This window comes from Rhipicephalus microplus, chromosome 2, assembly GCF_043290135.1.
Source record: "Rhipicephalus microplus isolate Deutch F79 chromosome 2, USDA_Rmic, whole genome shotgun sequence".
NCBI lineage: Eukaryota > Metazoa > Arthropoda > Arachnida > Ixodida > Ixodidae > Rhipicephalus > Rhipicephalus microplus.
Window position 1 is genome coordinate 228907179 of NC_134701.1, and position 23451 is coordinate 228930629.

General features: G+C 46.2%; 1 protein-coding gene across 1 annotated transcript in view; it reads right to left on the reverse strand.

Annotated features, from left to right (window-relative positions):
- LOC119170326 (uncharacterized) overlaps positions 1–21806 on the reverse strand; it is a 102790-nt gene extending 80984 nt beyond the window's left edge. The window contains exon 1 of the mRNA XM_037421464.2: positions 21585–21806. The gene's annotated coding sequence lies outside the window, so the exon portion shown is untranslated. The remainder of the gene's footprint in view (positions 1–21584) is intronic.
- Between the last annotated feature and the right edge of the window lie 1645 nt (positions 21807–23451).

Consider the following 23451-nt stretch of genomic DNA (forward strand, 5'->3'; position numbering starts at 1 on the left):
AATAACACGTGAGAGAAGAGGAAAAATGACTTAAAAGAAATAAAACAGAAAGAAAATAAATAGATAAAGAGAGAGCAAGAAATAAGTATCAATAAAGAGAGAGAAAATGCAAGAAAAAAAAACAGAAAGTCTACGCATCTCATATTTGCTCTTCCCTGTTAATTTGCACGTCATTAAATGTAAACAAGGTATTTCTTATGAAACATGTCAACTGGGGCACACATGGAATCGTCAAGCACGGTGGCAGCCCGTTTCTCAGACTGGATTGCTCGCCGCTGTTTCTCAACGTGTACAAAACGCCGAGACGCAAGCTATACACGCTTCTCACGGTTGTTCCCGAGGCCCTTTGGGAACAACACCTCGTAACTTAGCACCGTTCCGGGTCGCGAACGACGTACACCTATCGCACACAAGCGCATCCAATTTGAACTCGACAGAAACATAATTACGCACCCGCGTGAAGCTCCCACGTTCTCGTCTACGCTGCACTTCACACGAGATTGGCGCCGAAGCATACGAGAACGAGTGTTTGCCGGGGAGAGAGCGAGAGCGTCGACGCTAATAATGGAACGACGCGACGCGCTGGCTTCAGTCAACAGCTGTCTGGCGTCTTACGGGGTCCTACATGTGTGGGACCCAATTTGCTTGCTCGGCCCAAGCTTCGAGCGGTCTCCACTCGACGTCACTCCACGCCCTCTGGCAGCCATCAGCAGTGTCAGCCACGCTCTAGCAGCGTGTATACTCTGCCCGCGTCGTTGGACGATTTCCCCACCCGTACACGGCCTACGCACTCTTTCGTTTAGCTGTGTGTGTGTCTTTTCTCGTTTCAAACAAACGTGCAGCGGTAAGTAACGAAGAGCCGTTCCAAGTTCTGCTAATGCGAAGTGCACTCTTGGGAAACCCCTTTCGGGTCTCTTGTCTGCCAAGCGAGGAAACATGTTGTGACATAACGAATCACAGTGATATGTGGAAAGCAGCTGGCGGCACACATGTGGGCCGGCTATACCAGTGGCCGAGCAACGATATTTCATTGGTGGGGCCTGAGAGCTAAGCAAAAAAAAAAAAAACAATGTTGCAGCATTCACAAGCATACACTCAGAGATCCCAACGCCAGTCCTGACCACACCGTTTCAAAGGAAGCACGTTTTAGCAACACAAGCCAGATCCTTCAGCTACTTCTTCTGGTTATGATAACGCTTTTTCTTACCTTACGTAAGAGCTAGTGTGACGCTAAGGAATGTACCGGTAACTATTTTTAAGAAGATGAACAGAACAACAACTACTTGCGTGCATAGATGCCATCGTTGCCGGCCATTGTTATTCATAAACCTTTCTGCTTCACTACAGTCGTTTTCTCATCGACAAGCATTCGGGCATCCGTAAATCATGATGCTCATCACCGTAATTATGATAGCCGATTCAGAAGAGCGCAATAAGTTTGGTTTCATTTTTTATGACCACATACGATAAACCCACTTAACATGTAAACTTTCGATTTGCTCTACCTAAAACTCACGAAAGAAAAATAAATATTTTGCAACGTGTATACGCCGTTGCAAGGTTTACAAATTGTAACGCAATGGTAACCATTACAATTTGTGGCAGTTCGGAAGAATTAGAGCTGCAGAGAGACAGGGACGCATAAAAAAGAAACGCAGTGTGTGTGTATACCTGTGGACTTGGCTGTAAATGCGACGTTTGAAGATCATGCTCTATAGTTTAGTCAACCTGTTTCTTTTTGCGTCCTTGTCTTTTGCGCGGCTTGTATAAGTAGGGACAGGACGCTTGTGGCTATAGGTTTTACATGAAGAAGTGCACTCGAGAAAGCCCACAGAGCGCACGCCAGGACTTACGCGCATACCCTACGCGCGCGTACGATATGTGGGCGGGGAGGAAGTTCAAGAGGAGCTGCGGCGGCGCGCCTTCTGTTTGCCCGAGTCAGTGGGCAGAACAGGGCCGCCAGATTCGCACCGGCGGCGCGGCGACCCATTCATTCCGGCCGCCCTTGCAGCAAGCAGTGGTGCGCGCTCTTCCATCGCGTTGCACAGAAGAGCCGAGGGCGCGTCAATATTTGGACGGTGCCGGCCCGGTGGGAAGGAGAGACGGAACTGCAGTGCCACGCAGCGTTATATACCACCGGGTGGTGGTGATTCTGCTGCTTCGCCCATCTCTTACATCGGCGACCTTCCTCGATGGGGGATCGGGAGAGGCGAATGCCAGCGAGCGTTCGCAGCCGCCTATTCGCGTCATTTAACCGGCCGCGCCGATGGGGTCACTGCACGCGGCAAAGCGGCGACGACGATGGGAGTGCTGGCAGTGTGTACAGCTGGAGCTATCAAGTGCGGCCATAGCACCGAGTGGTATAGCCTAATACACGGTCGTGGTCGGCTCTACCTTCCGTCTATCTTCCAGTGAAACCACAGAAGCGTCGTGGGTGCGGGCAGCAAACGCCGAGGAACTGCAGTGGCCGCAGTACGACGCCACTTTAGGGCGTCAGAACAGAAACTCGGGCTAGGCAGTCTCGAACGAGTGAAATTGCACAGCGCTGAAAACAGGGCGAGATACTTGAAATCCTTGGGTGCTACTCCGTGTGTTTCGTCCTGTTTTCTGCGCTGTGGTGTTTCATACGTTGTGAACGTAAAGACAGCTCTGATGAAAGTCGGTGTTTGGATTGAGTGAATGCGATGTTACGTGGACGCATATGTGTTCACACTAGTCTACTGGTATTGCTCGAGATGAGTTGTTCTGTGTTCACACCCAAACTATCTGACTCGTATAACTGCGCCAGCTGACTCGATGGTAATAACATCACCAGATACCACCAATGACTCTCTGTAGAGGGCGAAGAGCTGTAGGCTATTCTATGGTCATTTTACTTCGCTAAGCAGAAATGTCTGAAGTGGAACCAACTGAGAGTCCGTTATGCCCCTCTCCTAATGCGCATTTAAAGGCGTTATCTAAGGCAGGTTGCGCTTGGGAAGGGCTTGAGATCTAGTGCGAAGAAGGGAATGAGAAGTGTGAAACATTAAATCTAAGAGCATTCAGTAGTGAGTAGTTTCAAGCTGTCAAGTTTTGAGTCTTTCTCTGTGTGTGTGTGTGTGTGTGTGTGTGTGTGTGTGTGTGTGTGTGTGTGTGTGTGTGTGTGTGTGTGTGTGTGTGTGTGTGTGTGTGTGTGTGTGTGTGTGTGTGTGTGTGTGTGTGTGTGTGTGTGTGTGTGTGTGTGTGTGTGTGTGTGTGTGTGTGTGTGTGTGTGTGTGTGTGTGTGTGTTTGTGTGTGAAGATGTGAATATTGTGCTTCCTACGTTCCTACGTGAATACGCGAGGATGTGACCATCGGCTATTTTGTTTGTCGAAGCATAGGCGCATTGAAATACCACACAAACGTTTGACCAAGCAATCCTAAACTCACTGTATCCGTCCCCTCTAATTATGGAAGCAATTTTCTGTTAATACATAAAAAACAAAAAAAAATGTGCCAAGCAAGAACAAACTGACCCCAACATTTAGAACACTAATATAACTGCATCTATAGAATTTTCCTCGGAAACGTGCTTATTTCTTCTTAAGGAAAAAGAGGGCTGTTCTGAACGCTGAGACGTATGTCCGTGCATGAGAATGAAAACACAACTTAAACGGCGATTGTGAATGTTAACGCATTAATCATGTGATCCATCTGCCAAAGAAAAGGCCATCTGAAGAGCTATTTTCTAACTGCAGGTACATACAAAATGACATGTTCTTTAATCCGTTTTTTTTAAATACTGTCTCACGCGATGTCAGTGTCGTGCGCTATAAATACAAGCAGCTTGATGCACGGCCATCGCCCACCTCGTATATATACGGCTAGCGTAGATTGCCGAATCTGCGCGGTATTGCCTCGTCGTGCGAAAATGGTTTTCCAGGCACGGAATCATCCGCGTGCCACCAGCATGAATGGAAAATATGTACCGTCGAAATGCCGTTCGCAACAGGAATAGTGACATATATAGAAAGAAAGAAAGAAAGAAAGAAAGAAAGAAAGAAAGAAAGAAAGAAAGAAAGAAAGAAAGAAAGAAAGAAAGAAAGAAAGCGCAATAAACATACCGATGAAGATGTAAGCTTACAAAAAGGACAAAACGAGGTTCTCGAAGTGGAGGGGGTCCACAATTGCTTCTCTCGAATTGGTTCATTCTGTATACGCGTGCCATCAAATTTTCTGGGTGGATTTGTTTTGGGAAAGGAAGTGAAAGAATAAGACAGGAAGAAACGGTAATTGACGATCGAAATCTCTTCGGCGAACCCTCTTCCTCTGATGCGGGCAGTGCGGGAAGTCTGCAGCCTTGCTGCCACCAATTTCGCGACGCTTCAGAAGCAGACGTTTGTAGCAATATTAAATAGGTATTGACACAAAATGTTTTCAAGGCATGCGTCGATTGAAAGCATCTCGCTTCCTGCTGCATTTGTGGCCGCCTTATAATCTGACTCATGCTAAGATGGATGGATGGTCGGATTAAAAAAAAACTTTATTGAGGTTCTGAAGGATTCTTTCTGATAAATATTCCTAACTTTGATACCCTCGCGAACTTTGAGTGAGCCGCAAATGTTCCATATTTTTCGCAGCACCGCTAGCCGAAGCAAGATTCAATAATGCGAGTATTAGACTATACCACTCGCTACTATGGCAGTACTCGCTTGCCCCAGCGGTACACGGTGTCAATACTCCATCGTCGTCGCCACTTCGCCGCGTACAATGACCCCATCGGCGTGGCCGGTTAAAAGATGCGAGAGGCGGCTCTGAACCAAAGTGACGACATGACGGCCTGCATTGGTTTTACGACTGTCTAGACATACGGAAAAGTGCGTATTTGTTAGTTTCGGCCGTTAAGCTCATTCCAGGAAGCTTGGTTACCAAATTTTCTTTTTCAGTAATTCATGACGTTTAGAACTTGATCATTGTGAGGTCTTCTTCGTTTTGGTTTCCTTGCTTACGTGCGCTTTGCAATTAAATTGTCTTCCACACCAGAATTGTCAGGTTCACGAAAACTGCTGAAGTTCGTTTATTACGAGTAATAAGAATGATCTCCTCACAAGTCTCCTGGGGGAATGACCAAGCAGCTAACTTTTGCCAAAGAAATTAATTGCGAGGCTTGTCAATTATTTAATCAATCAATCAATTAATCAATCTCGCTTTTTCAACAGATAGAAGTCTTCAATCAGATCCGGAGATGACAGGTAAGCCATTTGATCCTCGAAAAAAGCCTTCACGCAAGTGACGAATTATATTTCTCGAAATCTACAAGCTCACTCGAAATGCAAAGGCGTACATGCTTAAAAAGAAATTTCGCCCGAGCACCAAAGTAGATCTTTGTTGCAACGACACTTCCACAAGTCCTATTGCTGGAAAGTATTCGAACGCTCCCAAGATATCTCATTTCACCCCGCGCCTTCCGCGCTAAATACAGGTCTTCTCGTCGACGTCGCTGATTTATAGCGGTCTTTAGAGCAGCTCCCGCGAAGTGTTCGAAGCACTTGGAGAAAGCGCCCTGGTTACTTCTCCATTAAGAGGAGAACCTCTTGCATCGCGTCTTACTCTCAATCACAGTCTGTCGGCAACTGCTAATAAAACTTGCATTCCCTTGCATCTTTTCTTTGGGAATTTCTCTCTGTTCTTTTCTGTAGCTCTCGACCGTTTATCTTTTTCTTCTTTTTTCGTTACTTTCTTCTCACACCTCGCTTCCCAAGTTTTCCTTAGGTCGCCTTAAAAGCGTACTCCAAAATCTAGAACAAAAATGAAAACAGTATATGTTACTTCGCTTAGAAGCACCGTGCCGGCCTGACTTCGAGTCCGGTAGCTTTCTAAACTGCGGGAAGGGGGAAAAATGACGGTGAAGTCCGCTTGACGAGGCTTTATTTCCACCGAGTGTCACCGCCTATTTATAAAGCTCCCCTCTCTTGTACTGCCTTGCTTTCGATTGGAACACGAACCTCTGGTGAGTGTCGTAGAAAAGTTACGGACGCGAGAGACAGGGCTATTATCTTTAAAGGTTAAGAATGCTTTACAAAGTAAAAAAAAATGAAAATGGAAAAACAAGAGCGTCTTGCCCCGAAAAGTTATACGGCCGCTGTAGTTTGCTGTTTATACTCTCTGTAATTGAAAGGATTTCTTTCATCTGCTCTAGCATGCCTTCTGTTTCATTTGATTTTTCCTTCGATCCACAACGCAAAGCATGGCTAGTGATACCTTAAGGAGCAGGAAGTATGATACAGATTAGATATTAAATATACATATTAATGAGCATAGGATGAACCTTCCTATATAAGTATTGATGACAAAACAATGTGGAACATCCACGTTCCCACAGTGACTGATAGCTGAGAGGCTTAACTCTCCGTTACCAGTCACCGTTAAATGATGGAACTCTTAATTCACTGATGGTTGAGACCAACGGTCGGCTTTCTATGCGCAATGTGACTGCTTCCACGTGTTATCACCAGATCTCATCGAGTTATTTAAAAACGTATAGTTTACCTGGTCTTTTTTTTTCATTACTATTATAATGCATGTGAGACAACAAAACCTGTCTAATATGGAAGTGGCCATAATGATGGCATCAAGGTTTCGTGATGTTTTAACATGTATGCTATTACTATTATATTTACGTTTGTGCATCGCCGCGGTGGTCTAGTGGCTAAGGAACTCGGCTGCTGACCCGCAGGTCGCGGGATCAAATCCCGGCTGCGGCGGCTGCATTTCCGATGGAGGCGGAAATGCTGTAGGCCCGTGTGCTCAGATTTGGGCGCACGTTAAAGAACCCCAGGTGGTCGAAATTTCCGGAGCCCTCCACTACGGCGTCTCTCATAATCATATGGTGGTTTTGGGACGTTAAACCCCACATATCAATCAATTTACGTTTGTATGTTTTTGCAGGATCCGTGCTTAATGTTACCTTTCGACGGCACGCTCACCACGTGACATGTAAAGTGCGTCAGCACGTGCCACTGTAGAAGTCGTGTACAACTTTCTATTCTTCTGTATACCAGGATACCCAGCTATAAATGGGAAACAATTTATTTTTCTGAAAAAGTGCACTGACGTACTCAACCACAACAATCATTTATATTTTTTCCTTGCTATATACACTCTTTCCAATTAGCAATGTCACTGTACAACCACATTTGCTCTCGACGTTTATAGTCCTGAAACGTACTACCGCAAAGGAGATGTCGTCACTTCGATTGCGTCGCTATATTTTCAATCACCGCGAAGCTACGAATCCCACTTCACTGTGAGCAGTTAGCATAGTGCGCGTTCGTGAAGCTTACCACTATAGGTAAGTTTCACAGGTTTTCATTGTTGTTGTTGTTTCATTTTCCAAATGAAGCCCTTTCGAAATACGTTCATTTATAGGCCCATACTTATTTCATGGACCATACATCCTTCCATTTTATATTTGAATATTCAGGCTCAAATATTCATGAGAATCAGGTCTCCGCATAAACAAACGTGTTCAGGGCTAGTATTTACAGAGCTTTCCGTTTGTCAGTCTTGGCTGCCATTAGACCGGAGCCTTCGCTTATTAGAAGTCTGGCCCCAGGAATAGTTGAATCGTTTTCTTAGAAACGATTCTAGCGTAAGATGTTTCACCAATCTGGACGCTGGTGTTTTAAGAAAAATAATAATTGGGAAGATTTACATAGTAAAGCCAACATGATTATTTTGGAGGTAGCTGACCTTAGCGACGTTTACATGAACGTAACAAGGTTGGTTGGGGCTGCTTTTTCGGGGAAAGTAAGTTCGAGTTCCGTCAATTCAGTGGACGATTGACAACCCGTCTCGCAAATTGAACGCTACCCAAAATGTGGTTAGAATTGTATATTAGTCAGGCAAACTCCTGTCATAAATCAACTTGTTTGGTGTTCATAGCTATAAAATAGTAGTCTGCACACACTGATAAAGACATGCAACTGGTAACTTACAAAAATTGCGTAATCATGTTTTCTAACATGGCTGATATTCCGTTTCCCTGAAATACCTTGGAGTTAGCATACAACGGGTTCAAAGCTGTTTTCAAACGTTAGGTCGTAGCGTCGAAAGAAAATTACCGTGCTTGTGACAGGGTTGTGAGCAACATGGAAGCAACATACGTCCGGCTAAATTACGAATATGCCATTTAGTATTGACACAGTGAAAATGTGACGCGTTTCTTGCTTCAAATTAAGAGATAAAGATAAACTGTGGAGTTCTAACGCGCGACTACGGAGCAGTCCATATATAAGGAGAGGCAGGGTTAACTTTTGACCATCTGGTGTTCTTTAAAGTAAACCTAAATCTAGTCACGAAAGGCGTTTTTGCTTACTTCTGGTTCAGTAATCTGGTCAAGGACTTCTGGAGATAGAGGGCTGCAAGAATGTACTGCACTTAGAGAAAGTAGTGGGGAGCAAACTCCTAGAGAAGGCCGCTTACAAGCGCGAAGCGTTTAGCTTATCTGCTCGACCTGGCGGGGACCTCACCAGAACCCGCTGCCTCCATCACCGATGCTCACTCCCTCCTTCTTTCTTTTTTGGTCGGTGCACCACAAACTGCCAGATAAGTGAGCGGATAAAAAGAGGAGGGGTTCACGGACGAGATTTTCTTCCCGGCCTAACGAACAGACAAAAGAGAACAGGGAAAAAAAGAAACGAGACGGGCGGGTGAATAGAGGCTGTAAAGAAGACAGTTGCTCAGTCGTCGACGGTGGCAGGCCAAGAGACGGAAGCTGCTCAACGGCAGCCCGAGGTCCCCGGAGGGGACCTCAGAGGGGCGCTTGGCTTGACGACCGTAGACAATGGCCGGGTGTCAAGTGCGCACATGAGCGCGGTCATAAGAGAGAACGGGCCCCGACGTTCTGGAAGACGGGCACCCGGACGCTAGGCCGACAACGCGTGGACGATAAAAAAGAAACAGTGGGGACACACACATAGAAAAAGAGTAGCAGCCATAACGCATGTTCCACTTCATAGGGAGGAGAAGAAAGAAGGACCGAGATATAGCAGCCCCCAGAAGGAATCTACAGAAAAAGAAAGTACGAAGAAGAAAACTCTCCCACAGAAGCGCGAGAAACGAAGAACGCCGACAACGTCGCGTTCAGAACGTGAAAGAAAGATGAAAAAAAAAACCAAAGAAGGCAGATTGCGAATCGAGAAATAATAATGGAAGGGAGGGCTACAAGAGCCAACTGGCGAGGAAGCCGCAAGCACGAGAGCTGCACGACGCGACATGCCCCGCTGCGACAAAGTCCGAAGGATGGAAGAAGTGGTGCGTCGCCGATTTATCGCGGTTGGGAGACTCGCTAACTGACCCCCTTTGTCGGTGGCGAAGCGGCCCCGGGGAGATAAGTGAATGGACTTTGCAAGCGCGCCGCCCTTCCACCTCCTCCGCTCCTTCCTCTTCCTTTAACGTGCCGCAGTGGACGCCCTTTTTTTTCGTTTTTTTTTTTCTCGGCGGGGGTTCACTCTTCCCGCAACAACGTTGCTTTCTGGTGTCCTCCTCTAGAAATCGTCGTCAACGTCATCGTTTCGGAGGTCACATCAGTGGTCACAGGCTCAAGACCGCGCGCGGGCACTTCCGTTCACTTTTGCACTTACATGTTTGTTTTTTTCGTTTAAGTCTTGTGGCAGCAGTTTCCGTTTTGTATTTGTGACCCGGCTTTGCGGTGGTCATCGATGTGTTTTGATCGGTGGACAATACGTCAGCTACTCTAGCAAAGGGCCGAAATTAACCACAATAACATAGAAAGGATTAAACGAACGTATGACTATGCGCGTACGCAATCGCTAGACGTATACGCGTTGTTTGGTTGACGAAAGGACGAAAGCAGCCTACTGAATCAGCGCTTAGATACAGTGGACTGCATCGAAGGGGACGATTTCGGGACGTTCAACCCCACATACGATCAATCTTCGATACAGTGGTCTGGCATACTCGACTAATTCCACAGGCAACATTGAATACCATAGTTACGTCGGAGAATGAAAAAAAGAAATTACAGACTGTTCTTTACACTTCATATCTGATGCCCCATTTCCACTTCTTCGCAGTATACCCTCAAAGCTAAAAAGAAAAAAAAAACGCTAGTTTCGTGTTATTCTCTTCCCGCATCGTTTTCCGTCCCTTTATCTGCATCACACACCTACGGGCTATATGCAACACCTCCCCCCCCCCCTAAAAAAACTGAAAAAATAAGCCAGAAAAGAAGAAAAAATGATACGGGCTCCCTACATCACATTACTGCCACGAAATCCGCAGAGGGGTAGAAGAATCGGTGATAGAACGGCTTTCTCCCACCCGCTGTAGTGAACAGCAATCGCCCCTTGATGCCTTCGTGCTTCGCGCGTTGTCCGGAGGCTCGAGCCACTTCGTTACCACGGCAACGCCGGCGCAAAATAAACACCGGCAGGAACCATTTGCGTCGGGCAAACAGCGAGAGGCATTATGTGACGAGAATTATGGCGGTTGGAGCCGCCGCTGCTGCTGCTGTTGCCTGCTCTGGTGAGCTGCAGCCCAGTGCATCGCGTTATACCAGATGGGGGCTAATCATTGGCGAAAAGCGAGAGAATAAAGAAAACCACCTTTGAGGGCTGACTTCTCCTCCCGTTTCGAGCCAAGAAAAGAGAATTGGGAGGAGTGAACAATCTGCGCCCTTGTGTGCTCGTCATGGCTGGGAAACGCGACCGCGCGCTCGGCAAACGTGTAAGGCAAAGAAAGCTGAGACACTGCGAAGGGCGCACGCACGGCTCTGGCCCCGCTTGTAGACTGACCCGCCTCCTCGCCTCTTTTGTCCGGTCATAGGCGACCGACCGTTGGGAACCTACCTCGAACGATCTCTCATAACCATGTACCGCGCCCGAAGCGCGACAATACAGCCTTTACTGCGCGAACATTCGGAACACGAACCTTCCAAAGAAAGGAATAAAAAAAAATGCCCACGTAGAAGAGTGCACGTGCATGGTTTCGTGTAAAGAACATAGACTTTTGATTCACGTGCCGAAATGATTCCTTTCAACCTCGAAAGAGTAAAAGAAGATTGAGGTACAAAGAAGTTATGAATGAAATAGCAAAATCACGGTCCATAGAAACCATGCCAGGACTTCAGTAAGCAATTGTATCAATAGATGTCCTTACTCACTCTGCCATCTATCTCTCCCACCAGTCTGGTATGTCAGTAAGATGAGAGAGGATGCACGTGTACTTTCCTGGGCCCATATTCATCAAAACGTCATACGCAAAAATTATTTATAGAAAATATTACAGCTAGTTTCGATGCAGGACATGCGTTTAGTGAAGCTCGCTGTTCAATAGAAAGAGAACTTGCGGAAGAGAAGCTTTGTGAATCCGGCCCCTCGTGAGTTGCCATACTCGGAGTCAAGAATATGCGCTTTCGCCTCATAATCGCTGGAGTTTGGTCAAGGTCAATATTAGTCTGCGAAGGACGAACATATGCGTACTTGTACATTCGCTCGACAAGGGCTCTCTTATATTTCTGCAAACTTCCCATTTTTCAATCAGATTTGAGAGGGCTAGTAGATGGAGCCAAGTTTAACCACGAGTGATTCATGTACGGACTATCAGAGGTGGCCCAGCATGCACTAAACTGAGGAGATTGGATGTCACGTTTACTCATGTTAGATTATCGCGTTGTATTAGTGTTGATTTTCATCCCGCCATCAGCAACAGATGGCCTGGTACAAGGACGATGCTTGTCTTCCACAACCTCTGAAAGAAATCCGAGCGTCGAAAAGAAGCTTGGAGCTGACAAAGAAACACGTTGGGCAACGCTACGGGCGCCACGCCTTGTCAGACCATCATCAGCGGGGTCGGGATCTACTCAGCCATGATCCTCCGCCTCAAGCTTCTCGGCCCGACAGGGCTGAACCGTTCAAGCGGGATAAAGTGGGGGCAGGGGTGCGAGAAGCGATCACGCACTACAGCTGTTCATTCGTGCGGCTCAAAGGCGGGCGCGTGCACCCAGAGCTGATGAGAAGGCTACGCGGCCAGCGCATCTGGGTGGCAGGCCGTACAAGGAGCGGAGGCGCGCACTAGGGTTGACCATGCACGAACCTAAACACCCCGAGTTTCTCACGCGTCCCGGGGAACGCCGCAGTCCGCGACGAGACGGCAGATTAGCGCGGCCTGTCAAGAGAGACCAGTCGGCTACATCTCCACCCCGAAAAAGCCGAAGAAAAATTTTAGAAAAAAAAGAAAGCGGCCCTCTCCAACAAAAAGGCCTTGCCCCTGTGGAGGCCCCGGGGCGGCCATATATCCATCGTGACGGCCGCGCACGTTGCCTGCCAATCACGCGCGTCAACCCGAGGCGGTCTTCGTGTTTATATATCGCAAGCACCTTTCCCAGCACAATACGTTGCTCGCGTATCCGTGCGTGAGCGCATGCCCGCGCGCGCCTTTTGAGAACGTGTGGCGTGGCAACGATCGCTGTATGTAAAAGAGCGCGATGCTGCGCACGGCGTGGTGTCTGCTGCCCCGTATTTTCGTTACGCTTTCTTTCTCTCTTTCTTTCTTTCTTTCTTTCTTTCTTTCTTCCTTTCTTTCTTTCTTTCTTTCTTTCTTTCTTTCTTTCGTTCTTTATTTATTTAAACGTATTCCGTGAGAGGCATACTTAGCATTGTTGCGTATGTAATGCACAGTGAAGGGGAATCGAGCTCGCTCCGTATTATATAGAACAGCAGCTCAACACCATCAAGCCAAGGAGTTGTTCAAAGTTCAGGCCTTTGAGAAGGTGGCCCTATAGAGAAAGTGAAACTGAGCTGTGGGGTTTGGGCTGTACTGAGTCCCTGTACGATGTTATACTAGCACCCTTTCTTGCATCCCGGAGGCGGAGTCCGCGGCCTTGACAAACCCTGCTCTTACACCGAGAAAGAGCAACGCGGAGAAAGAATGATGAGGTGGTGGATGGTCCTTCCTATACGGCTCTGGTCATGAATTTCATTTCATTTTTAAGGCGAAAAAGAACGAGGCACAGAGAGATTGATGGGGTGGTGGACGATCATTACAACATGTGATGCGCGTTCTTGCCGAGGCCGTGGGCCTTTCGTCGATAAGCACCTGCTGCTTGCGAGACCGATGCCATTCGCATGCTAACGCCCCAGGCTGAAGTAACCAGAGGTGAAATGGCTCCGCTTGATGGATGCGTCAGCCAATTATGAGCGGAGCACGGAACGAAGAAAGGTCACGTGATCATCGGTGAAAAGACTAGCTTGTCGCGCAGCGATGTTCGTAGTAGCCTACATACAAATTGTTGCCCTTTTATTTTCTCTTGTCTTTCAGCACTTGTGAATCTCACGTTCAGGAAAACAATCATTATCCGCACTATATAGGCATCACCTCTCCTCAATTAGAAAGCGACTGATCGCACACTGTTCGATTCGCGCCAGCACGCTCAATCATAATTAGTCAGCCTGCGCAGTGGTCATGGCCGCCGTGTAAGCTTGTGCGTATTGTCCATTGTTAACTCTTGATTTGAAGTTTCATCATAAACAGCTTATCCGCAAAAAAAAAAAAAGAAAGATGAGCAGAATGAGCCAAATGATGAAAAAAGACTCACGGGATTGAGTCTCACGTGCTTCCTGCCTCTGATTAATGGCGGCGACTTGGGGACCCGTAAACAAGCGTTTGTCATATACGCTTGCAGCGTCACGATGGAATTAAACGAACCTATTTCGTGAGTACGTCAATAGCAATTACACGTGTAATAACGCTTTTACGAAACATGGGTGCTGCGTTATTCGTCCTATGCAAATTACTCATAGAAAAGTAATAACCCGCCGACGACACGACGTTGCAACATTTCGATAGCCGGCGCATGATGAGCCCGAGTAACACGGGCCTATCAGCGGGCACGCTTAATGGTTTCAATTATTATTTTTTGCAGAAAATTAGCGATGCATCGCAATCTGAACCATGTCTCAAAAATGCTATGCACAGTACGTGTTTTACAATAGTTTTAGCGAATGTGGACCGAGAAATGATCAAGTCCACAACCCGCCGCTAATCCTGCTGGGCACATGTAGGCGGAACAAATGAAACCACGGTGGATTAACATGCCAAGTGAGATGCGACGTCTAAACACGTTTCGCTGATTAAAAATAAGTTTGAGCAGACTGAGCTTTGGGGCTCTCATATGCCTACGTCCAATAGATGGAGTGACCACATCGTAATTTGTTGCTAATAACAAGCCCTTATTTTGTATATTGATTTGTGTCAATGAATCTTCTCATAAACCATGCCTTTCATATACGGCACTAAAACAGCTGAATAAATCTTAAGGACTAAAAAAAACTGTTTCAATAGTATATGAGCATTAATACATTTTCGGTCGCAATGACTACGTCTTATTTACCCTATAGTAACAGATAAACCCGCCACGGTAGAGCAGTGGCTAAGGCACTTCACTGCTGGCCTGCAGGTCGCGGGTTCGAATGCTGGCCGCGCCACTTTTACGATGTAGGCGAAAATGCTTGAGGCCCGTGTGCTTCGATTAAGGGGCCCGTTAAACAACCCCGGGTGGTCGAAATTTCTGGAGCCCTCCACAGCGTCCCTCATAAACATATGGTGGTTTTGGGATGTTAAACCCCAATAATTTAAATTAATTGTAGTAGTCAGTAAAATTATCTCCTTGTAAAGCACTTGACTTGTCGGTGGTACTTAAACACGTCCACTTTTGCATTACTTCGGGCAGCATTATTGACGTCATTTTGCAAGCTGCGTGTTTGTTTCGTCACTTGCCCAGCGTTTATCGGTATGTCACTGGATTGCAGCCCTCTTCTAATGCATGAACAGAGCACTCAGCGAGCCTGTGTGCTACTTCCTTCTCAGTTGTTTTCATGTTTGTGACTCTTTCCTGCTTCGCAACAAGTATATCTCGACAAATATTTGGACGTCTTCGCAAGAGACAACTGAACGCGTCGACAAATATTTTCCGAAAGACCCTTCTTTATTTGTATGGAACAATTCCTCTTAGATTTTAAACTCAACAACCACTTTTTATATTTCCTTCGTTCAAAAGTGCGTCGTGAGGTGACGAGCTTAGGAGTAAAAAAAAAAAAAAATCTCTGTGGTCTCATTGAAACTCGCGAATAGCTCATTCGTGTCTCACGTGGAGCTGCGCAAAGAAATTTATGAGCTGCATTTTCCAAAAAAAAAAAACAGCAATGTATTGTGCGTAACATGAAAAAAATCTCTTGGCACTTGCACGAACCATTGCAAAAATTACATGATTATTTGGTTATGGTGCCCCCTACACGGATAAAAGGTGAACCGACATCTTGTAGAAAGTAGTTTCTGAAATAGAACAAGTTAATGTGACGCGTGGTATCATTTATCATGCCATTGGTTGGGAAACGTGTAGAATTAAAGTAATACAGAACACGAATACAACCTACGTAGGCCGACCTACAGCTCAGCGGCCACGCAAGGCATTCTCAGAAACAGTGCGGAGAAGTGATCCAATTGCGGGAGTTATACGATGAAACGGGCTGCCGGCGATATTGCAACAGAACTGACTAAAGAAACAGAGTACAGATTTGCTATCCTATAAAATTATGGCCAATTCCTTCGAGTGATCTTTTTCTTTTACATCCTTTCTTTTGCGGGACTTAATGCGCGAATTCTTTTCCGTTCGTAATTGAGTTCTGGAGAAGAGGGAGATTATGAGAAGAAAGAGTCCGATGAGAAGCCATCAGAGAGATGCACAAATGCGTCTTTCCCGCCGTATGGAATCCACGCATGCATGCAACAGCAGCTAGCGTGGCCTAATAGCGCGAAAATTACGCAAACTCCAAGCAGTGAAGGCGGCCGAACGAATTCCCGGCTCGTTACTTGCGTCTCGCGTAGAGATGCATTGCTGCGATGAATAAAGCGAAGTTGCCTGCCTCGTGCGTCGATGGAGGGCATCCAGGAACGATCCTATAGCTACCTATGAATGAGCGAACAAGTGTCGTAGCTCTACAGCTTCCACACTAAAAACTTGCGAGACGCGTTCAGTCGCCGGTGATGTTTGTTCGCGCGCGCGTTTCGTCGAAAACTGCTTGTACACACTGGATGCCGCGAAATGTGCGGCTGCCGTTTTTATACGCCCGCTCTTTTCGCGCCGCGGGAGCAAGCGGAGAACGCCGCACTCCGTCGGCGCGCCACGCCCGGAGAAAGACGAACGCACGCACAGCACAGCGGCAGACAGAAATGAGATTGATTCAATTTCCTGCGACGCCGCTTGGCCCGACCGCGCTATATAACCGGGCTTCAGTCGGCCCTGACAGAAGCACCCCCTACTTCCTCCCCTTCACCAAGCGCTCCGTGTGAACCCTGCCTTGATTTCGTCTCTCCGTTTTATTGTATACTTACTTTTTTTTTGACGGCCTATACGTCCCATTTTATGCTTCCTCGGTTTTCTGGCTAACCTCTCCTCCACTTCGCGTCTCATACTTGCATCGTTCTTCTCATCTTCCGTGCCACGATTCCAATCTAGCGCGGCCCATCGCGCCCCGCTCTTCACTTGACGCGCGCGCTAGCGCGCCTATACCCAGTCCAGATTGCGCGCCGACTCGCTCTCGGACGGCGAGCGTCATTGCATAAAAAGAAAAAAAGAAAGAAAGAATGAGGAGCACCGTGGTGACGAGGTCACCACTTTGTGTGACGACGAATTGGCGGGGAAGTGTGACGCTCTTTTTTTCTCTCTCTCTCTCTCTTCTCCTGTCTTCAATTCTTTTTTTTTTTTTATTGCGGCACTCTTTGTCACCCGCTGACATGTGCGAGTTTTATTATTCGCGGTACGAAAAAAAAAAACTCAGTAAATAAAAAATGCTCGAGGGAGACGAGAAAAACGAAATGTCTGTGCGATGGTCGTACAGACATTTCATTTCATTTTTTTTTTACAGACAATAAAGAAGCGACGCGAGATTATCAAATTGCGTCGCTATGTCCATGTATCGCTCCTTTTCCCTATTTTTTTTTTATGGCCTGACGAAGTATAGGCAAAACCGTGCGATGTTTCTCGTTGTTTTGTTTTGCGCCTCCATTCCCTTGCCTCCTGAGAAAGTAATATTCAAACTCCAGCGTATACACAGCGATGAAGATTCCCCTCGAAATCTCGTTCCGTCTGTCGAAGAAACCGCTCTGAACAAAGTAGTTTTTAAATGACCTGAAAACTGACATGAGGGAAACCGATTAGAATGTACCATCTATTGCATCTATTTCACGCTACGGTTCGCGAATTTATTGCTCCCAAATTCCGTACGAATTTCATTGCGTTTCATACGCATGTCAAGGACTTTAACTCTTGTAGACAATAGTTATCTAATTTACACTATACGCCCCACTACAAGCGTCAGTGTCTAATTTTTCGTATCGTACTATGGGTCACGTTGGTAAAAAAGTAAAGACACGATTATGATGATAAAAGAATACAAGCAGTGGAAACAGCACTCAGGTAATGGTGAGGTCACTCGTCGAGTCATTTGGTAATTTTTTAGATGATCGATGTTGCGACAGGCAGTGTGCTGCGCCAGAATTGAATTTGAGCGCACATTGACGATACGGGAATCGTGACGGAATTTTTGTTGAAGTCAATTTCCCGCAGGATGTGATTAGGTCGTGTGAACGGACGTTGTAATATGATTGTACGCACTTACGGTGACAGCTGGCTACGCAGTTTATCGTGTTGCGAAGCGACTGTCAGTTACACTCACGGAATCAGGAGTAATAATTGGCATGACGCAGACGCACCAGAATAAAAGTATTCGCTAATTGCAAAAAGAAAAGAAAATACTGGTGGCAATACTTGGGTCAGTATACTTCCAGGCCGATATTGCTTTCTAATGAATCTTGCCATGTGGCTTGATTGTGTTGAACAGTTGTTAAAGCTAACAATGGGCGTAAGATGGATGCCTATACATATAGCCTAATTAACGTTTTATCAATTTAGATACTTTTTAATTACGCGCACTATTGAAACATTCGGCAGTGTAGCTATATATTTTTGAGTTTCAACGAGGATTTTGGTTTTGATTATGTTATTTTCTGAAAGGGCAGCTCAATTAGAGCTGATTTGTGGGTGTCAGTTATCGAAATTCGTACCTTGTTTGCGGTACAAAAAAAATTACGCCCGTCGAAAGTCGTCAAAAGTTTGAGTCGAGCGCCATGTTCAGTCTGGTTGTGATGAGACAGCTTGAAATGTGGCTTAACGAGGACGTGTCCTAATGTCCATATTTCAAAACACAGACTCGCATGTCAGTTTACTACTGAGCACTTTTATTCAGTTCTTTTATTGTCTCTGATATCTTTCACTTTCCATTTTAATAGACGACGTTCGTTTAGCGGTCTTCTCTTTTTTTTCTTTTTCTCTTCAGACATTTGCCTGTCCTTGCCTATTACATTTCGTATTGCATTACACGCCGAACTTGAAAGAAAGAGCGACATTAAACTTGACATACTCTACATTGATATGATTAAAACCCGCCAGGTCTGTGTAGAATGTGCAGCAGGGGGGAGGGGAGCTCTTTGAAAACAATCTTGGAATCTCTGTCATAATCATGAGGTGCTTTAGGGACGTTAAACCCCATTAATTATCGAAAGACTCTTTCGGCAACATACTAACAAACGTATATACTACAAACATTATATATGATAACCATCATATATCATATCATATACTACATACTACAAACATCATACATCATAATTTTTCTGTAGTATGAAATCGTCCACTGTGTCACTAGTCGTCATTTTTGTAAAGAATTAAATGCGCTTTCTTGATGTGCTGTGGCTGACGACGATGAACAATTACGTCTGTGGCTTTTGTAATACGTTCGAGCGATCAACGACTCAATCGTTACGCAATTTCGATTGTTTGACGCCTGGTTGTTGCATTACTGTTGTAAAACACTTTATTACACATTCTAACGCGATTCCATACTGGGCACAAAGACCGCATTTCAAGCACACGCGTAATTCCGTAGCAGGATACTGGGCTGCCACTCAGCGGTCCTGGGTTCAAGTTGCGTTATCTTCTGTATCTTACATTTACTTAGCTTTTCTTTCTGATTTCGCGCGATGGTGGTTACGGCCACCGGTGGCGGCGAAAAGCTATCTGCCCCTGTTGTGATCTCATAGCAGCTTTCACTGTAAAATTACTGAACGGGGAACGTTCTTTTTTTTTGTATATGTGTGTGTTTCCGAGCTTCAAGCTACGTTTCATTAACTAACCATGCCACCAGCCAGTTGGCGTTAAGAATTCGAAAAGTAAATGTGCTACATCACTGTATGACCAACTTGCCGAAATTGTTTCCCTGCAAAAACCTATTTATAAAGATTCAATTCGGAATTAATTTTTCCTACCACACTGCAGGGTAGCATACCCGATACTAGCTTCTCCTTAACCTCCGTGCTTTCCTCTTCTCTCTATTTATACGACAGTCTCATTACTCTGACAACTTCGAGAAGATACACACACCGGAATCACACCGCGCATATATTTCTTTCCTTCTTTCCCACGCTTTCGAGTCCCACCGGTCTCACCCGCTCACGAATCAAGCGCTCTCTTCCCATTTTTCACCCCCCTCTCCCAATTGTATCTTCCCAATCACGACAGAAGGCACCGAGATTGCCGGGCGGGAGGACTGATTGCTCCTTTTGAGGGAAGGCGTGTCCGCGGCGACACGGGAAGCGAGCGGTCTATGAGATCTCTCTCTTCCACTCCTCCTCGCCGGGCGCTCGTTTGCTCTCACACCCAGGCGGGGAGGAAGCAGAGAACGAAGGGCGTCCTTCCCCTCCCTGCACGTCATCTATCTAGGCTCCCTCTTTGGTCGTCCTCTTCTCTCTCTATTTACACTCGCGCCGCGTGCAATTGAAGCGAGCGCTCCTTCCGTAACGACCAACAACACCTGGAGATGATGAAGCAGAGGAAGGATAGTGTGTGCGCCGGACAAGGGTAAACAGAGATGCGTTGCCCATGCCTACGCGGGCCAGTGCGAAGGCTGGTCCGAGACGACGATCGCTTGCGAAAGGAGATGAAAGCGCCCTTTCCAATCCTTTACCTTATTGCCTTTTTTTTTTCCTCCAAGCAAAAGTGTTGAATAGCGCAGAAGAAGACAGCGCTAAGCACAGGATGTAGCAGCGGAGAAGGATTCAATCCTTCCCCACATGCTCTATCTCAACTGCGAATGCAGACCGAAGCACCAGTGTCACCTGGTACATCGCGCTGTGGAAGTTTCTTCTCTTTCACTTGGCTTAATGCAGAGATACCACGTCAAAGTAGTCACGGTTACGTCTTCATTAGACCTGCCACGGTTATTTCACGCGAATCTTCTTGAACTCTTTGCCGGTGCAGGGAGCTGCAACGTAAATAGCATCACCCAAACGCCGCGCTTATCTTTAGTTTTTCGTCTTTGTCTCTACACAATGTGTCACAAGATACCTCTCACGGCACGACAAACCAAAGACTTCTGCGCAACAACATGATTTTCTCATTTTATTTCGACGATGTCGGTGGTTGGCACGTCTTGTAGGTTCAACGAGTGGTATTGCCGAGTTAGTGACGCAGAGCTAAACATGAAAAAAATAACGTGGAATATTAAGCGTCAACCAGGCATAGTACACAAGGGCACGAGGTGTTGCAGAAGAAACCACCGACTATGGTCGCGCTAGTAAAACTGCGGCAGCGTTTACCTGTTAATTTTCCATGTTGTGAAGGGACGTGATAGAGCGTAACCCTGTAGTGAGCAGTTCCACGCCGGAACGTACGAAGTGAGCCAGCCCATAAACGAGTGAGAATGCACGTGCTTCGAAAGAAAGAAAGAAAGAAAGAAAGAAAGAAAGAAAGAAAGAAAGAAAGAAAGAAAGAAAGAAAGAAAGAAAGAAATGGCACCTCAGTCAGATTTCATCCACCGGAAGCTCCAGCATGTAGCATATGATATACGAATCTACGACACATTACCCTGCCTACCGACGTCCGCTAAAACAGGTTACACGCGCAACGCAATTCCGCTTTAGCTTCGGGTCAACCATCCAATGGGCAATAGGAGCTTAGCAAGGTCACATTATTTCGTTGACGCTCTTCGTTTGAGGCTTAACTAACAGTTCTGATGACACCTTGCTTCTAGCAGCGGAATACATATAGCTTTGACTAGATAACACTAAGTAGTTCGTTAACGCAAACATAACCGCAACTTCCTAAAATCATGCCTGAATTCTGAGCCAGAGCTTTCTAAACAAATGCACTACGCTAGCTTAATAAAAAAAGCGAATCACCTTTCAGTGAGTGTTAGCGAAAACGAAGTAGTACTAGAGCAAATAAAAGAGAATGTATTATCGTCCTCCACAGCATGAAAAGTGCCTCCACGGTGCAGTCGTAATCATGAAAAATGGACACTGAGATTTCAGGCCGAAAGCATCGTTGCGCTACGTGCTTAGGCTCATCTTGGGCAGCGTGCGCGAAAACTGCGATGCCTTGAAAGCATGCTAAACGCATCAAGTTGCTTTCAATACGGAACACATAGAAACTGCAAATAATAATAATAATGAAGAACTCAGCAGACATGCAGTGTTGCACTATACTCACCGATCACGGGCAGTTCCGAGTGGTTTGGAGAGCTCGCTGATCGCCAACTCTTCCCAGCGACGCACGTTTCGCCGACCGTCCTCACAGTCAAGTCTCCTGGCGATTCTCACCAAAAAGCATCCAGTGGATGGGGACAGGGGGTTCCAATATGCGACACTCAAACACTCAAAGCATCGCCGTAGCTCGTCGCCGGTAATCTTACGTCAAAGCACTGCCCTCTAAACGGCCCCGTCAACACACGCGCTCTCGACGGTGAAGTCAAGCCGCCCGTCGGCGCTGTCAAGAGAGGAGCTTCAAAGGCGCCGACCGCTCCACATCCGCGTACCAGGCAAGTGCCAGCCAACTTTGGCAATGACCGCTCTGCGCGGCGCGTACGATCGTTCCGATGGAGAGCCGCGCGCGCCGCGCGCCACTCCTCCTAGCGGCCGCCTACCGGTGATGTCATACGTGTGACGTTCGTTACTTGTGCCGCCCATGCAGTGCTAGGGACATCTGTTGGCGCAACGCGCAACTGCGCGCGGACAGTTTGTTCCCAAGCGGAGAAGCATTTCGAATATGGGCGCATGGCAGTGAAATGCGTGATGGCAATATTTACCAATAGTTATTAGTTTGGCGCATGAATTCTTAGGAAAGCTTCTAAGGTGAGCAAAGGTTCGTAAACGGGAAGAATTGCCCTACGCTTGTTTGTAGCAATAAATTGTGAGTTGGACACGTACGAGAAAAACTTCGCCTTCAATTTGTAACTTGGCAACAAATAACTAGTGGGCATATGCGTGACGGGGGCTACAAGCTAATGGAAGCATTTTTTTTTCATTTATCAGGGCTGCTGCGTTATAAACGTGCAGTCTTTACTTACTCTTTGTAGTAAACTTCAGATTTGTAGAATTATTGCCACTCAATACAGCTGCTCTTCATGCAATGCGTTAACGCCAAAATAAATGAGAGACCAAAAACATGAAACTGAATGGAGTACTTTGTAAAAAAAAAAAAAGGAAACCCTTAAGCTCTGCTTTCAAGAGTTGAACGTGATAGCCCTATTCTTTTCCTAGTGCTTACTTAAAACACTCAGTGTATGAAATCTTTTCGAACTTGTATGCACCCACTACGTGGCCCGGGAAACAGGTGCAGTAACGTGTGTGTCTTTTGCACTGAGTGGGGCGCTTTAAATAATGAAGTAGTCACAATCACTTGTTGTGGAGCCCGATCGCAATGTACGCTTGCACCACACATTATTAGTGCGATATTACATGTTGTATAGTGAAGCTTTAATACAGGACGCATATGGTTGTAAAGTATGCAAGCTACTTTCACTGCATTTCCAAGCAGAGGAAGTTATGTTCTTTGTATTTTCAAGCAGACACATGGCTCTGTGGTAGAGCATCTGTTTTCCAAGGCAGCAACCCGTGTTCAATCCCCACTCTTACGCAGGATTTTTTTCATTCTTTACTGTACCATTCTCGATTGTTTTTTTTTTTTTGTAAGGCATAAGATGGTGATTTTTTCACTCACAACCAATGATGACGCCGCTGACACCCCAGTGTCTGCGAAACAAGCTCTTCAACGAATGTTTTAACTGAATAATCCAACGAGTCCTCGTTTTCTTTTTCTTTTAGTTTACTTATCCTCATGTTTGACGTTCGTACACACCACAGGCCGATTTTTTTTTTAAATTCTGGACCAAACCTCAATGCGAATACGTCGTATTAAAACACCAATATCACAAATGATCGCATCAGAAGGTTACAGATGCGTTATTTCAGTTCTTACGAACAGCAAGCTGGCGCGCACGACTATGATATTAAAAACCTTAATGAAAATCAGCCGATATTGACAGCAAGGAAATAAAATAAAGCGGATGTTCGTTGCA